Genomic DNA, 18,525 nt, shown 5'->3' with positions numbered 1-18,525 from the left:
AATACATGGGCAGACTAGTGTCATGAGGAGAACACGAACGAAGAAAATATACTATTGGTTGTTGTTGTAAAAGTAATTGCAGAAATTCATCCGGATCGTTAGATTTTTAATAAAGACAGCAGCTTCCGTTACTTTCGAATAGAGGCGTTGGAACGTGCGTTGGGCTGTGGAGGATACCAGAGAAAGACATTTAATAACTTAAAATTAAATTTAACAGAAGCGGTAGCTTGGAATGCTCACTCACTGCCTCACAATTCTGGCACCGGTGGTGGAGGAGAGGGGGGGGGGATGAAGGAGAGAGGAGAAGGCTAAATGTTTCATTGGGAGTCTCGTTTGTGCATACAGATCCTGCCCTTTCCAGCATGAGTTGCTAACCTCATCAACCGATGATGGTGGGGCAGTTGTAAGTATACAGAGAGTTTCCCATAATGGAGAGTGACAAATCTCTCACTCCCACACAGAAGATTCTTGCCCGTAAGCGGCTGAATCTAAAGTTACGAAACATGTTACGCTATGGCTATACCAACAGAATACGGGAACCTACGGATCATTGTTTGTGCCATGTAATGACGTGAATGAACAGTGGCTTAACGAGAGTAGAACGCATAAAATTCTTTATGAAAATCGCAAGGAATATAATGCTTTTGATGACGTGTCACGGCGGACATTCCTAAAGACCATACAGAGGCACCGGTATTCTACAAGTTCCTCTTGCGTTCCTCATCCGAGATTATGGGTTGATAGATTAAAGTTTCGGGACACTCGACAGCTTTTTGTTTAGCACTTCTTCTACAGACAAAACGAAAACATAAAACAGCGCCAGCTAGCAAAATGGAGGAGCGCTTGAGACACAAATCTCAAATGATTAATGGCAGGATGCCCGGTTCTTCGTCTTACCGATCTGATTTCGGTCAACAGGTCACGTGCGATTCAATCTCACAAGGGGAAGGCCTCAACCAACTGCCAAGCCATTCGGATCACGTTTGGTAGGTCGTTTATGTACCAACGGAAATGAGGCCGCATAAGATATTTCACTCACTATACCCTTGTTTTTGAGAAAAGCATCTCAAAAGTTCATGACGTGCTGTCGATTCAGAATTGACAGTGTCGATAGACAACTGAAAATTGAGAATTTTTCGTTGCCATGTCTGGGGTATGCAAAGAACTGCCGCTCATGTGCCCTTAAGGTTAACGTCCTTGGATGAAAGCGCCACTGGTCAAGTGACCATGGCTCCTGGCTAGGAAGTTGAGGACCCGCGTTCGATTCCTAAATGCATTTTGCAATTTTTTTCATAAGCGTTCTTGTTTGATTGAAAATCGTAAATACATCAAAAAGGAATACTAACAAGGTAGGTAAAATTTTGGCAAACAACAGACAGTATTGAAGAATTATAATTTTACTCCTCGTTGTATGTAAACAACTGCGAAGAAAGCACCTCTAAGGAACAAGAACAGCTGACGGCATGAGGTTTTATAGAGACGCGGAACAGAATTTCAGGTAAGTTAACTTGGTTGTCTGTTCGTCATTAGGAATACTGAAAAGCGAGATGCGCAGTAATAATAGTGTTTATGTCAATCGCAAGGAGTCGTTCTCCATCATTAGACTGTTGCGAAAGTCGAGAGTACTTGTAATGAATTTTTATGGTGTATCCGCAGAATAAAATACGCTTTGACAAATAGTGCATTTATCTTTCATAAATAATAAATCCCTTAAGGAGTGTGTTATCTGTTGTAAATCGTATTTTGTTCATGTAACAATATCAGGTTGTTTATTATAATTTTTCAGTTGTCCGGTTTTAATAACAAAGGCCGCATAGCATTTTAGCAACGCTGAATAAATATTTCTGAGACTGTCACATACGAAGTAAAGTGGGAAGTGACCAACTTTGTGTTCTGATTTGTGCAAGAATTGTAAGACATGTATTACCAATGCGTAACCCGAAGTTGGCAGTTACATTTCTTACCGTTCGAAAATGATAGGAGCGGTTACAGCCTAGCAATTTTTGGAGCAGAAGAACGAGATGACTTTTATTAGTGTTGAATTACTCTGTCACTAAAAATAAACAGAAGGCGATGAAGTAGAAGGTGCCGATACTAACTTTGGAAACAGACATAATTAAAAGAGGGACAAGAGACAATTACCAGCCGATAAATCAATGGATTTTCGATCAACTTATGGAATCTTTTCATCGTAACGAGAATGTGACGATGAGAATACTCCAGCAGTGGGCTGCAGCTGCAGCACTTCAGTGTGCCACCAACACGCATTTTACGTTCACTGCACCATTATCTTGGCCAAGGAACGTCAAAACAGAGTATAAAATTCGTCAACGGCACATCACGAAATACATCTCATACAAGAAGGTAGAAAGTATCGAAGATTTTCAGAAAGCGGTAGCACTTTTCAGCACGTAGACGTCATCATTTATTAATGGTTTTAATGGATGTTACGTGATCATTACCGACCAGACAGGATCAACTCAGACGCATGTTATCGCATAAGAGAGACGTTTACCTTTCGCCAGAAATGGTAAGCACTTTGTTTTACTGGCCTCTTTATTTCAACGTATTACACTGATTTCTCTCCACCGTAGTGAGCGGGAGTAATTTCAGGTTATCAATTTACCGAACTCACCTTCCAGGCTGTTGAAACATTTAAAATTTACAGGTTGTCTATTTATATTACTTATTAAACGACGAGTTCTATGAAATAGAGATCTTTCAGCAGAAATGTAAGCAAAGATGGATGGTATATTATGGTAATTTTCAAATTAAGATGATATTTAAATCATAGTATCGGCGAAAGTAACTTCTGCTCACGGTGTTCTGGCATCTACATCTACATACATACTCCGAAATCACTGAAGTGCATGGCAGAAGATGCTTCGCATGACATCACATGTAAGATTTTTTCCTTCGCTTTCCAATCGAGTATACGGCGTTGGAAAAATGACTGCTTAAAAGCCTCTGTGCACGCTGTAATTAGTCCATTCTTGTTCATAAATGGTTAAAATGGCTCTGAGCACTATGAGGCTTAACATCTGACGTCATCAGTCCCCTAGACTTAGAACTACTTAAACCTAACCAACCTAAGGACATCACACACATCCTTGCTCGATGCAGGATTCGAACCTGCGACCGTAGCAGCAGCGCGGTTCCGGACTGGAGCGCCTAGAACCACTCGGCCACAACGGCCGGCTCCATTCGTGTCTTCACGCGCTCTGCAGGAGCGATACCTTCTGGGCTGATGTGTGTTTCTGGATTCTGCACTCAATACCGGTTCTTGAAATTTTGCAAGTAGCCTTTCGTGGGGTAATTTGCGTCTGTATTCAAGAGCCTGCCAGTTCAGTTTTTCCAGCATGGGTCGAGCAAAAATGTGGCCATTCTCGCAGCGCTTCTTTTGTATCAGGGGCTGTCAAATGAAGACTAGGCACATGGAAAAAATAGTAAGTAAACTGTTCGTTATTTCAAAAGTAATCACCAATACTGTTACTACGAGGGGCGTTCAACAACTAATGCAGCACATTTTTATTCTGAAGCAAGTTGATTTTATTCAGGCTTCCTCTACAACATATTATTCTCCACTCTTTTGGCTACAAAACCCTGTTTTCTAAGCATAATCTCAATTCAATGCGACAGCCTTTACTCCAAATTACTGGGAGTGCCCGTATACCTGCATGGTACCTCTCTACAGGCAGACATTGGAGCCAAAGTCTTACTGCATCAATGACCTCTTCATCATCCACGTACTGCTTCCCGTGGCGCGTAGCGTTCATTGGGCCGAATAAACGGAAGTTGGAAAGTGCGAGATCCGGGCTGTGGGGTGGATGATGAAGACCAATCCGATGAAGTCTTTTGGCCTCTTTTCGGGTGCGCAGACTTTTGTGAGGCCTTGAGTTGTCTTGGAAAAGGAGAGGTTTGCATTTTTGTGGCGACGAACACGCTGAATTCTTTTCCTCAATTTCACGAGGGTAGCGTAATACACTTCAGAGTTGATCGTTGCCCCATTAGGAAGGTCATAAAATAGGAAAAACCCCTTCAGAGTTCCAGAAGACGACGCCATGACTTTACCGTCTGAGGGTGCGGCTTCTAACTTTTTCTTCGGAGGAAAGGAGGGAGGAGAAGATTCGTGTATAACATTCCGTCGACAACAAGGTCATTAGAGAAGGAGCACAAGCTCGGAGTGTGGTAGAATGGGGTAGGAAATCGGCCGTGCTCCTTGTCAAAGGAACCATCCCTGCATTTGCCTGAAGAAATTTAAGGGAAATTACGGAAAACCTAAATCAGGATGGCCGGAGCCGGGTTTGGAACAGTCGTCCTCACGAAAGCGAGTTGTGGCGCTTTTCTCTATCGGCTCGATGGTGATGGTTGTCCCAGTCGAGATGACGTGGAACGGCGTCCGTCAATCACGACAACGCTGATCTGTAACTATTAAGAAAAACGAACTCCTCGCGTGGTTTGGTTGTTTTCAGATACTGTATCTCGAAAATGATATCAGTAATCATCCTGTGGTGCAGTTCTTCTTGTTGTCTCCGTGCTTGCTAAGAAAATGGGATGAGAAGTTCCGCCTTATGTATGGGTGAAACAAAAGAAAAAAGGTGTCTTCCATAAGGCGGAACTTCTCATCCCAATGATATCAGTGTCTCGGTGGAGCAGGACGCTGAGTGTGTGCGCCGCACTTGCTTGTAATGAAAGCAATTGTGTTCGTTGTCTGCCCTTTTCACTTATAAATGTAGCGACTGCACCACTCGATAACGCGATGCCTCCATTGACCTGAACTAACCAAAAGTCACTTGTGCATTCGCGACATACCCTTCAGTTTACGTGAACTTGCTGACAATAGTTCTTACGCCCGGTTTGAGAATGGTTATTCAAACGTTAAAAAATAGTGTCTTGAATCTTCATTCCATCACCCAAGCCGAGGCCACATTATGAATTTTGCGAGGATATTAATTTGTTAATTATTATTCCGTCGTCAAGGCGTCACTACGTCGCGTATTCAACAACTACAAGACGTAATTCCAGAGATAACATATCCTTGAGCAATGTTCAGAATGCGTGAATTTAAGGTTATTACTGTTCACAGTTGAATTGTCACTAAATCACTTAGCACTTTTATGTTATGAGAATAATCAGTAAATTTCACGAATGCACTTTAAATGTCCCTTAAATGATGCAGGCGATACAAAGAATTAAAGATGAATGAAGGTTTATTGTTCTTCGTAGTTATTGTCTGTCCCTATGCTGAGCACACACACCGATATGTCATTGAAGGAATTGCATATGTTATCATCAGTAATTCTGACCTTGACGTTAACTGCAGACAACAAGGCGAAATTGTAATTTCTTCGTGATTGCATTTAGTTGTGACCTATTCAAGTCGAGTTTATGTCGGCGATCAGTCACTTTCTATGTCCTTTGATGTTCATGACTATTAAGTATCACGAAGGCTAAGTTCCAGCATAAATCGGTACTCACACGATTCACTTTCTGTCACATATATCAAAATCCCGTTATTTGTCTAACGGTAAAGATGATCCTACTTTAGTCCGACTTCTGACTAATTTTACAGTCTGTACCGTAAAACTTCAAACTTCAAATCAGTTTTAAAATAATCTAGCAGCGCTTAACATGCGTACTACTGCTGCAAAATACAAGAGAGAAGTGAAGTTAACATCTCCTTTGCCGAATTACATTGTAGTCACAGCGAAATTACAGCTCGATGCGGCTACAACTCTCTTCTAGGATAAATGTTATCTTTGGTCGATTTATGGTGTGGGATTTAACCTTCGTAAATAATAATTTTTGAATACTTTCTTTAAAGCTTCTGTTTTGTATTACATGGTATTCTTTCATTCAGTCCTTTCTTTATGATAATCATTAGTATTTATTTAACATCTCTGTTAATCAAACTAACAAGAGTGTAAATTTTGTTGTCACTAGCTGCCGTCACTATCAGGATGACTAATTTTGCTATTTATTTTGCAACAAAGGGGTGGTCATTATGGGTTCTATATTTGGGGTGTACCCGTGGTCTAGGGGTAGCGTCCTCTGTCCTGTGTTCGATCCACGCCACTGCCTAAATTTTGATAAATAATCAGCATTGGCGGCCGAAGACTTCCGGCATAAGAAGTCACCCTCATTCTGCCAACGGCCTTGTCAAAGAGGACGGAGGAGCGGATAGAGGTTCAGGGCACTTTCTTGTCCTAGGGGTGGGAAATTTCCCCTGAAGGCGGAAGAATCAGCAATGATCAACGACATGAGGATGCAGAAGGCAATGGAAACCACTGCATTAAAGACACGTAACGTGTATCCACAGGACATGTGGCCTGTAATTGAAGAAGTGTCATGATGATCTCTCCATTGGCAAAAGATTCCGGAACAGTCCCCCATTCGGATCTCCGGGAGGGGTCTGCCAAGGGGGAGGTTACCATGAGAAAAAGATTGAATAATCTACGAAAGGATAACGTTCTACGAGTCGGGGCGTGGAGCGTCAGAAGCTTGAACGTGGTAGGGAAACTAGAAAATCTGAAAAGGGAAATGCAAAGGCTCAATCTAGATATAGTAGGGGTCAGTGAAGTGAAGTGGAAGGAAGACAAGGATTTCTGGTCAGATGAGTATCGGGTAATATCAACAGCAGCAGAAAATGGTATAACAGGTGTAGGATTCGTTATGAATAGGAAGGTAGGGCAGGGGGTGTGTTACTGTGAACAGTTCAGTGACCGGGTTGTTCTAATCAGAATCGACAGCAGACCAACACCGACAACGATAGTTCAGGTATACATGCCGACGTCGCAAGCTGAAGATGAACAGATAGAGAAAGTGTATGAGGATATTGAAAGGGTAATGCAGTATGTAAAGGGGGACGAAAATCTAATAGTCATGGGCGACTGGAATGCAGTTGTAGGGGAAGGAGTAGAAGAAAAGGTTACAGGAGAATATGGGCTTGGGACAAGGAATGAAAGAGGAGAAAGACTAATTGAGTTCTGTAACAAGTTTCAGCTAGTAATAGCGAAAACCCTGTTCAAGAATCACAAGAGGAGAAGGTATACTTGGAAAAGGCCGGGAGATACGGGAAGATTTCAATTAGATTACATCATGGTCAGACAGAGATTCCGAAATCAGTTACTGGATTGTAAGGCGTACCCAGGAGCAGATATAGACTCAGATCACAATATAGTAGTGATGAAGAGTAGGCTGAAGTTCAAGACATTAGTCAGGAAGAATCAATATGCAAAGAAGTGGGATACGGAAGTACTAAGGAATGACGAGATACGTTTGAAGTTCTCTAACGCTATAGATACAGCAATAAGGAATAGCGCAGTAGGCAGTACAGTTGAAGAGGAATGGACATCTCTAAAAAGGGCCATCACAAAAGTTGGGAAGGAAAACATAGGTACAAAGAAGGTAGCTGCGAAGAAACCATGGGTAACAGAAGAAATACTTCAGTTTATTGATGAAAGGAGGAAGTACAAACATGTTCCGGGAAAATCAGGAATACAGAAATACAAGTCGCTGAGGAATGAAATAAATAGGAAGTGCAGGGAAGCTAAGACTAAATGGCTGCAGGAAAAATGTGAAGACATCGAAAAAGATATGATTGTCGGAAGGACAGACTCAGCATACAGGAATGTCAAAACAACCATTGGTGACAATAAAAGCAACGGGAATTCCACTGTTAAATGCAGAGGAGAGAGCAGATAGGTGGAAAGAATACATTGAAAGCCTCCATGAGGGTGAAGATTTGTCTGATGTGATAGAAGAAGAAACAGGAGTCGATTTAGAAGAGATAGGGGATCCAGTATTAGAATAGGAATTTAAAAGAGCTTTGGAGGACTTACGGTCAAATAAGGCAGAAGGGATTGATAACATTCCATCAGAATTTCTAAAATCATTGGGGGAAGTGGCAACAAAAAGACTATTCACGTTGGTGTGTAGAATATATGAGTCTGGCAATATACCATCTGACTTTCGGAAAAGCATCATCCACACAATTCCGAAGACGGCAAGAGCTGACAAGTGCGAGAATTATCGCACAATCAGCTTAACAGCTCATGCATCGAAGCTGCTTACAAGAATAATATACAGAAGAATGGAAAAGAAAATCGAGAATACGCTAGGTGACGATCAGTTTGGCTTTAGGAAAAGTAAAGGGACGAGAGAGGCAATTCTGACGTTACGGCTAATAATGGAAGCAAGGCTAAAGAAAAATCAAGACACTTTCATAGGATTTGTCGACCTGGAAAAAGCGTTCGACAATATAAAATGGTGCAAGCTGTTCGAGATTCTGAAAAAAGTAGGGGTAAGCTATAGGGAGAGACGGGTCATATACAATACGTACAACAACCAAGAGAGAATAATAAGAGTGGACGATCAAGAACGAAGAGCTCGTATTAAGAAGGGTGTAAGACAAGGCTGTAGCCTTTCGCCCCTACTCTTCAATCTGTACATCGAGGAAGCAATGATGGAAATAAAAGAAAGGTTCAGGAGCGGAATTAAAATACAAGGTGAAAGGATATCAATGATACGATTCGCTGATGACATTGCTATCCTGAGTGAAAGTGAAGAAGAATTAAATGATCTGCTGAACGGAATGAGTACACAGTACGGTTTGAGAGTAAATCGGAGAAAGACGAAGGTAATGAGAAGTAGTAGAAATGAGAACAGCGAGAAACTTAACATCAGGATTGATGGTCACGAAGTCAATGAAGTTAAGGAATTCTGCTACCTAGGCAGTAAAATAACCAATGACGGACGGAGCAAGGAGGTCATCAAAAGCAGACTCGCTATGGCAAAAAAGGCATTTCTGGCCAAGAGAAGTCTACTAATATCAAATACCGGCCTTAATTTGAGGAAGAAATTTCTGAGGATGTACGTCTGGAGTACAGCATTGTATGGTAGTGAAACATGGACTGTGGGAAAACCGGAACAGAAGAGAATCGAAGCATTTGAGATGTGGTGCTATAAACGAATGTGGAAAATTAGGTGGACTGATAAGGTAAGGAATGAGGAGGTTCTACGCAAAATCGGAGAGGAAAGGAATATGTGGAAAACACTGATAAGGAGAAGGGACAGGATGATAGGACATCTGCTAAGACATGAGGGAATGACTTCCATGGTACTAGAGGGAGCTGTAGAGGGCAAAAACTGTAGAGGAAGACAGAGATTGGAATACGTCAAGCAAATAATTGAGGACGTAGGTTGCAAGTGCTACTTTGAGATGAAGAGGTTAGCACAGGAAAGGAATTCGTGACGGGCCGCATCAAACCAGTCAGTAGACTGATGGAAAAAAAAGGGAGGGAGAGAGAGAGAGAGAGAGAGAGAGAGAGAGAGAGATGGTGTGGCGACGCTCAGTGGATTGCCCTTTCGTTTCCGGTTCGAAGCGATGACTATGTTTCATCGCCTATGATGATTGTCACGATCAGCCTCGTAACGCGCAACGAATTCCGCACAGAAGGTCCCTCGTCGCTCTTTAAGGTCTCCCGTTAGTCGACGAGGAACCCATCGGACACACCACACATTTGAGAACTCCAACTGGTGGACGAGTGCGTCGGCACTACCAGCAGAGACGTCCAGTTGGAAGCCAGGTGTTTGATTGTTATCCACCATTCACATCGACTGAGAGCGTCCGCACTGTTTGAACGTTGCAGTGTCACAGCTGTGTGCGACTGAGCGGCATGCGAGAGATCTGACAGGTTTGCGTGGCCTTGTTACGATGACGACAGACGTCTCGCCCAAAGACTCTACTCTTTGCCAAATCTCCGTGGACATTCTGCAAGCGCCTATGAATATCTGCGATGCTATGGTTTTCCGTCAGAAGAAACTCAATGACAGCTCACTGCTTGAAACGCACCTTCGATACAGAGGCCGATTTGAAGGCTTCCTACAGTGCCGCCACCTATTGTTACTTCACAAAACTGTCTAAGATAAAATGCTATGTCCTCCACATCAATAAATTCTCTACTCAGTTATAAATCTTATCTGATAAATTCCTATTTTTGTTAGTGGATGTTGGTGTGGTACCAAGTCAAATGTTTTTTGGAAGTACGGAAATACTACATAGAGCTGGCTCACTCGAAGCGCCTCTGTGAATACTGCAGTAGGTGGCTTACACATTGAAAGCTGAGTAACGTCTTTGCTGAGAAGCGCTGGAAATTTCAGCTTCGTAACAACGTTCTTTCCATTGTTCTGGTTTCCATTCTTAATAGACTAATAAAATCTGATTGGTTAGTGCTGCAGCATTCACTATACAGTTCACACCTTCAGTCCTCAGACTTTAGTTCTGACTGATACAAAGAAAATTCATGGGCTGTCAAGGCTTCGTATTTTCTAACCAACTAACAACACTTGTGACTGGATGGCTGTACTCCCAAAGGCAACAAAAATTACAAATACCGAAATTCTCTAAACAAGGTATTGAATAAGGTACTGAACAAGGTAATCATTGAAACTTCCTGGCAGATTAAAACTGTATGCCGCACCGATATTCGATCCCGGGACTCGATCTCGGGACCTTTACCTTTCGCGGGAAAGTGCTCTACCTTGTGTGTGAAGTTTGTAAGTTAAAAGACGAGGTGCTGGCAGAACTGATGCTATGATGACGGGTCCTGAGTTATGCTTGGGTAGCTCAGTCGATAGAGCATTTGTCCACGCAAGGCAGTGGTCGCCAGTTCTAGTCTAGGTCCGGCACGTAGTTTTAATCTGTCAGGAAATGTCATATCAGAGCGCACTCCGCTGCAGAGTGAAAATTTCATTCTGGAAGGTAATCAGTAATAGGTACGGAAAATCTTCGTAAAAAATCCTTGGAAAACGTTGCTTGGTTGACGGTGAATTGTTTGGAAATTAGGTACTGCATGTTAATCTTTATGTTTAAAAATATTGTGCGTTACTTTTTCATACCTCCCAGTATGAATATAATAAATATTGTAACACTACGCCATTATATAGATGTAAAGCAAACTGAGGGAAATGCGATTAGTGGTGCAAGGGACAGGAAATGTAGAGACGTTGTTTTATTTATTTCTATTTTTCATAGATTATTCTCTGTCTAAGATAAATATTACTAAAAATTGTTCCAAAATACTCAAATCAGACCTCAAAACGAGACCAGAACAGATAAGAAATAAAGATAATAGCGATAATTTGTAGAATCATTCGTCAAAAAATGCCACAATTTGGAGCGTTTCTGAAAATCTGTGGGACGCAGCAATATGCAGCACCGAGTGTTGGCTAAATCAAGAAACTAGTAGCAGTGAGATCTTTGAGGGAAACCTAAGTATTTATAGAAGACAGGTTTTACGGTGTGGATGGTCATGTATTTGTATCATTAGAGAAGAGTCTTAAACTAGCTCAGGAAGAAAGTGTATTGGGGTGCGAAGTGGGGTGGATTACAACAAACAGTCATCAATGGGATAAATGTTGTAACTGTACAGTTTTTTCGGATACCAAACTCAGCTGCAAAAATAATTGATTATTTCAGAGAAAATCTCCATTCTCTAGTAAGAGTGTTTCTTAAGTCGTGCTACAGTAGTTGGAGGAGATCTGAATCACCCCAGAAAATTACAGCGTCTTAAGTGTCGGACGAGAAAAAAATTGTTGCGAAATGGTTATAAAAGCTTCCTCTGAAAATTACCCAGAAAAAATGATTCGGCATCCTACCCATTGCGGAAAAGTACTATAGTTGTTGGCAACAACAGACCCGACCTACTTGAGGATATTAACATAGGGAACGGAATCAGTGATCACAACACAATCACACCAACAGTGGGCACAAAGGTAGGAAGTGCTGGAAGTGTAAGCAGAAAGTCAATTTGTTTAGTAAAACGGTTAAGGAAGGATTCATGACATTTCTCAGATAGAAACTACAATCATTTCTGATTCAAGCCATGAACACGCAGAGGAATGGCGGCTCGGCTGTAATGGCTCTAAGCACTAAGGGACTTAACATCTGAGGTCATCAGTCCCCTTGACTTAGAACTACTTAAACGTAACTAACCTAAGGACATCACACACATCCATGCCCGAGGCAGGATTCGAACCTGCGACCGTATCAGCAGCGCGGTTCCGGACTGAAGCGCCTAGAACCGCTCGGCCACAGTGGCAATGGCGGCTCGAGTTCTAATGAATACTCGACCAAGCTATAGAAAAAACATAAGTAGCAAAATAATTGAAGATAATAGAAATCCCCGGAGGTATCCAGGAAGCTTCATAAGAAATAACTATTGAAGCACTTAGGTACAAACCAAAGCATAAATCCACATATAGATGGATGTTGTCTGAAAAGTGCTCGTTTATCAGAAGAGTGGTGTGTGAAGTCTTCAGTAGCTACCTCAGTAAAATATTATAACAGAACTTGTCTCAATATCGCCAAGAAATCGTGGTCATGAAAATGTCAGTGGTATAATAATGAGTGTCTTGAAACTTAAGGGCAAGCCAAAAACGGGATAGGAAGCAGTAAAACAAAAGTGTATTCCTTCACGAACTAAAACTAAGGAGTGTTATCATTGCATATGATCCTCGTTGCAAACGCATAATCTTCGCCCTCTGCTTGTGACAGAACTGGACTCCGAGAGCAGCTCAGTGTATTGGATTCAGTAGGAGAGTCACCAAATTCCAGTATGGAATATTATTTGGGTACTAGCTGGGAAACATCGACGTTCATAACTACAGTTTTGAGGAAAATAATTGTAGCACAATTAATTCAAATTCCATCGTCGACTGGGGTTCTCGATATCAAAACCCTTCAGTATGAGGTACTCATTCTTTGCCCCAAGGTAATCATTGCAGAACTAATAAAGACCTGGGTGAGAAAGCCTTGCTTCTCACTTGTACCGAATAGGAGTCAATCATAATCCTCTTTACGAATGTCAGAAGAAAGAGGAAGATGAGAACAGCTTGCTACTTTTCTTCAAGTTTTTCGAAATCCAGTAAAGCAATATACTGTTAAATGTTGTGAAAATGAAGATATTCTTCTCTGTAAGTGCGCTGGTCATACTGATTCATGAAGATATCTAAATATAGAAAGGGTTTTGTGATTTTATGCGGTACATTAACATGTTTTTATAAAATATGATGTATTGTCAGTGGTTATATTGACACTTTAATAACCTAGTGCATGTCGTCTAAACTCTGTGGGTGTACCTCCCTTGGAACGCTTTTCCAGCCATATACCCATATGACCTTTTTTGCTGCTTATCCTCTCAGGGATCGTTTTTTTGTAGTTTGTTTCTATTTAGAAAAATGGAATGGTATGGTGCTGTAGGATACAACCCAAACGAATGTACTGAGACAGAATGTACAGAGACAAGTATCACGGACGCCATCTTACTTGGAAGAGACTTACCGCGGTGGTTGGAAACACACAAGAAATGGGGTCGATCAAGCCACAGAGACCTGGCCAAGATTCTTGACAAACAATAGTTCTCTAAACAAAATTCAAGGACATGGAATACAATTCCATTTTCCACAATGGCTGTTATATGACCACTGATATTTACTATTTTTTTCAACCCAAGATTGTACCAATATCTTGTCTCAAAGCCCACTATTTAGGATCCTCTACTACCCATAATTTTTAACCTAACGGTTTCAAACATCCTACAGATGTGTACACAACACGTTGTTCCTCATCACAATAACACGTGTTCCATCATCGTTCAGTAGTTCACTTTTTGCTGCCAGAGCTGTGGCTGATAGAACATGTAAATTCAGCCTGCATTTCCGTAAATTTTTAACATGCCATTCGCAATAGCCTGGCGGAAAATAATTGTGTTATAGTGATAATTTTCCGTCTTACGGTTACAGGTTCTCTTTTGTATTCGTAAATTGAATGAATGGGGAAGACTGCAGACAAAATCGAGAGATGTTTTCGTAAAGCGTATGTAAAAATAAGTTTTGAAACGAATAACGAGCTAAAATTAAGGCTCCGCCATGAAGTCCGTAATAACAGGAATAAGTTTCGACTTTCGATAGTTCATTCTATTAAATACAATGACTACAGTAAACAATATATAGGGCGGGCGGGTAGTAGCTTCGAAAGTCGATTAAGGTAGCACAGATATTCGTAGAACAAAGCCTTTTTTGGGGCACATATGGCAATATCACGGACGCTGACCATAATTCAGGCATCTTACACAGATCTTAAGAGGGAGCACGCCAAAGCCACTGACAAGGGCGAACTCTGCCGTTCGAATTACACGTATTTGTGGCTTTTCATAATGTTTTTATTCCTGATAAACTACATTTTTAATCAAGTAATTTCAAGAACATTATTCTCAGCAACAAGAACAAAAATTATTAATAATTTAGTTTGGAAATGTATATTTTATTCATAATTTGCAAATACGCTACCTGCTGGTAATTTCCTTCAGGCTAAATTAACCAAGTGGATAAACGACTTTTTTATCCCGTGGCGTTGCATGTAAATTTTGCTATTAAGCTAAACGGGCTACTTCTGTGTAACAGATAGATACTGGTACATTTGATTTTAAACATGGTATAATAGCCACGTTGTGTATCACACAGTATATATTGGTTGTTTACTTTATTTTCGTCTACAGTTATGATGGTGCTTCATATGGAAGAGAAATCGGTCTCTTTATTTTTTTAAATTTAAGCTATCTAATCTGTTCCACGTTAAAACACAATGTCCCTAAAACTAGGTGAATATATCTCTTCAGATGTCGGAGGAAGGCAAAGCCAAACCACCACCAATGGGATCGTGTGTGGTAGAGCACCGTTGGTTTCAAATGACAGCTTTGCCCTTACGTCTCACATCACTACTACACAACTGGATTTCATTATTGGTCATCGGTAACATCAATACTCTTGTATTACGAAAAGCCGCGCGCAGGAATGCGATTTTTCAGGTAGTCATGTATCGGTACTATTGATCACGGAAATAAGGGGTGAAATGTTTTGGATAGCCCTTGATCTAGTGGCCATACGTATACCTATCGGAAGTAACGACATAGTGTAGGTACCTTAGAGTGCAGAGTCAAAATTTAAATACTCACACTTCCTCCAGCCCAGGCAAACTTGACCGGACGATTTCATTCTTTTGCACTGCCTAGGGTGGACCTTAGCGCCTTATAAAAGAACCATTTATTCATGAGCGGCTCCTGAGGGAACCCCAAAAAATCATAATTTTGGGTACCAAAAGTACCCATTGTGGGGATAACCACTTGTATAATTTCTGTTCGTGGCAAATGGGTGAAATTTTTACCATGTGTTCGTCAAATGGTTCAAATGGCTCTGAGCACTATGGGACTTAACATCTGTGGTCATCAGACCCCTAGAACTTAGAACTACTTAAACCTAACTTACCTAAGGACATCACACACATCCATACCCGAGGCAGAATTCGAACCTGCGACCGTAGCAGACCATGTGTTCTAAAGATGATTTTCACGTGGAACTTTGAAACTTTATTCGATATCGTTAGCCGTTACCGAGATCCAGATGTTCAAAGTTACCGTACTTACGCACGTAAAAAATGCACGTAATATCTGGTCGGAGACGAAAATCTAGTTTTAACTGACGTAGTGAATATGTGCGAAGGGTGTTGGTGTCATCGCAAGAGCTCTGAGCTCACCAAACTGTGTTTTAGTCGCCATTTTTCACCAACAAACCTTTATGACGTACTGTCTATTTAGAATGGGCACTTCACGGCAGTCTTGCCTGGAAATTATTCGATGGCGCCGCCTGGGGGTGTAAATAGCTTACAAAAAATCGTTATGTCATACGAAATTCTTTGTACTTGCAAATCAGTCACCGCATTTTTGATGTAAAGGAGGTGTAGCTTAAAACTTATTTGTTATGTGTATGTAATTGTGTCGAAATATATAAATAAAATGTCTCTACTTTATCGACCTACAGAAACCGTTTTATATAAGAAGGAGACCAACGGAAAAATGCTCCTGTCAGGGCACAAAAAAGGCGAATGTAGTCCACTTCAAAAGACTCTGCCTCTATCCTCATTACACGTTGCTCACCAAAAATTTTGGAATGCGAATATTCCCGCTTTTTTGTGGGGAAGAGAGTACCAGACAGACAGCGGCGGAGGAAGACAGACGAGGCAGTGCCAGTGGGAGAGAAAGAGAGAGGAAAGAGTGATGATGGGAGAGAGAAAGTGGTAGTGAGAGACAAAGAGTGGTGAATGCAGACTATAGCAGTGGGAGCCAAAGAGAGAGTAGATAATGATCGGCAATCAAGAAACAGTGGCAGTAAAAAAAAAAAAAAAAAAATTGAGATGGCTGTAGATAACAGCAGGGGGAGCGAAAGGGAGAGGAGACCTCAGAACAGCGAACTTTCACACGAAAGAATTTGCCCACTTCCCCTCATCACCTACACCCATGTGTAACAGTTTCTCGGTCTAGGGATCAAAACCCCGAGCAAGCCATTCGCAAGAACATGTGTGAAATGGAATTGATGATGGTGGCTGAAGAAAGAGACAGCAGAGCTTAATCGAGAAGGAAAGGGGCAGTAGCAATGAGAGAGAAAAAGAATGGGACAAAGACAATGGCAATGGGAAAGAGAGACAGTGAAAGTGGCAGAGAAGGAGGCAGTGGTAAATAAGAGCGAGAGAAAGTGATGAAGACACTGACAGTGGGAGGGACAGACAGGAGAAAGTGTACGTGGGAGTAAAGGGAGACAACGGTAGAGAGATATATATAAAGACAGCGAGAGAGGGATGCTGAATATGAAGGCTACACCACGAAAGGAGACTGGGTAAAAGGATTTAGAACATTCTGTGTTAAAACAGCATGAATATGATGAACTTCTTGAGAATTTCACGGCGACCTGTTCACATCTTCAGGTGTCGGATATTCTGCCGGATACCAGCGTCGTTCTTGCACGATATTTTGACAACATGACTCTCAGATAGTATCTGATGAAGATGACGAGTCACGTTGTCGAAACATCGACGCTGATATCAAGCAGAATATCTGATACCTCAAGATGTCGAGAGTGAATACGTTTGCATGCCAAAATATTTTCTGAGGAATGCGGAATGAGGATTGAGGCAGTTTGTTCCCCACTTTTCTATGTCATTTAAAGAGGATCATATTTGCCTTTTTTTGTGCTCCTACAGGACCAGTTTTCAGCTGTGTGTGTGTGTGTGTTGGGGTTTATGGGCGCTCAACATCGAGGTCATCAGCGCCCTGTTTTCAGCTGGTCGTTATTAAGGTCCTAAGAATTCACCCATCGCACTTAATTTGTAAAGTTGGCATTGACAAATAAAGTCGCCAATTGCAACATACTTTGCTACGTAAGAAAGGTGGCTAACGTATCAAAATAATTTTTCAGAGTCGTTTTGAGTACCATTCTGAACACATGTTATGTAGCGGAGGTAGGCTGCGTCGAAAGCTGCGAATACATCCTAAACTATATCGAGCCCTAATTTATCTACATGATAGGTGCTCTATCTTATACTTTGCTCCATGAAAGCTTTGTCCATGGAATTGTATCTAAGAACTATCATTCGCAGTAATATGTTTACATGAATTTAAAGAAAAAGAGGATATTAACATAATAATGTCTCGTACGTACTCTGTTTCATCTGAAAGAGAAAAGAGATTTTCTCTTTCTTTTAGTGATAGTACTGAGTAGGACTGTTAATTTTGTTGACATAACTTACAAGCAATCAATTCAGTTTGTGACTAACTCATGGAATACCAGGTCACGAAAATTAGGGATTTCATAGAGTAGTCCACTTCCGTAAGAGAATACAAACGAGGACTAAAAATACTTCTGACGGAATATATTGCGTATGCATTTGCCATTTGTCGTAACCGAATCTCGCGTCCGTTGGCCGTCGTAATTTAATATATTATTATTGTTATTATTATTTTTTGATTGTTGCCGACTTACGTGGTGGGACTTAATTAAAAATGATATTTCATTTAATTTTGATTTACGATTAAATGCTTTCCTGAAGTTCTCCTTTTTAACAATATTAATCTCAAATTATTTGTTACGTTAATGAATGTTAGACTCGCTGAATCTTAAAACATGAGAATATAAGCTGAACAATGTAATAAACTTTTCATATTAATTTCCTCGGCTAGTCAGCTCACTTTAAAACAAAAGATCTTTAGCTATTAATTACAACTGCGGCCCACACACGCGCGAGTATTTTTTCTTACCTCCGTTAACCATTGCCACGTAGTCGGAGTCCTGGCTCTGGCTGTCGGCTATGGTACTGAAAATTAGAATCTTAAAGCTACGTATTTCTGCAGCTTCGTGCGGCTGTGAAGAAAAATTAATATTATGCTAATAGCGGGCGAGTATTTCGCTTCCGCTAATTTTTCATAAGTTAATATCGCCACGTAATGGCGTCGTTGGCTGCATCGGCCGCTGCGATTGTTGAACTGTAAATTACTTGAATGCAGGTTAATTCAAGGAAGGTGGACATGAAATCGGGATCACCTCTTACAAATTAAAAGTGCACAATAAGATTAAATCAATATATTATCTGTTTAACTCATACAAATATGCTTACATTTGTCAGCACTCGCAAAATGT

Source organism: Schistocerca cancellata, chromosome 1 (genome assembly GCF_023864275.1).
Source record: "Schistocerca cancellata isolate TAMUIC-IGC-003103 chromosome 1, iqSchCanc2.1, whole genome shotgun sequence".
Lineage (NCBI taxonomy): Eukaryota > Metazoa > Arthropoda > Insecta > Orthoptera > Acrididae > Schistocerca > Schistocerca cancellata.
The sequence above is the reverse complement of the archived record's forward strand: the minus strand, read 5'-3'. Positions refer to the sequence as shown.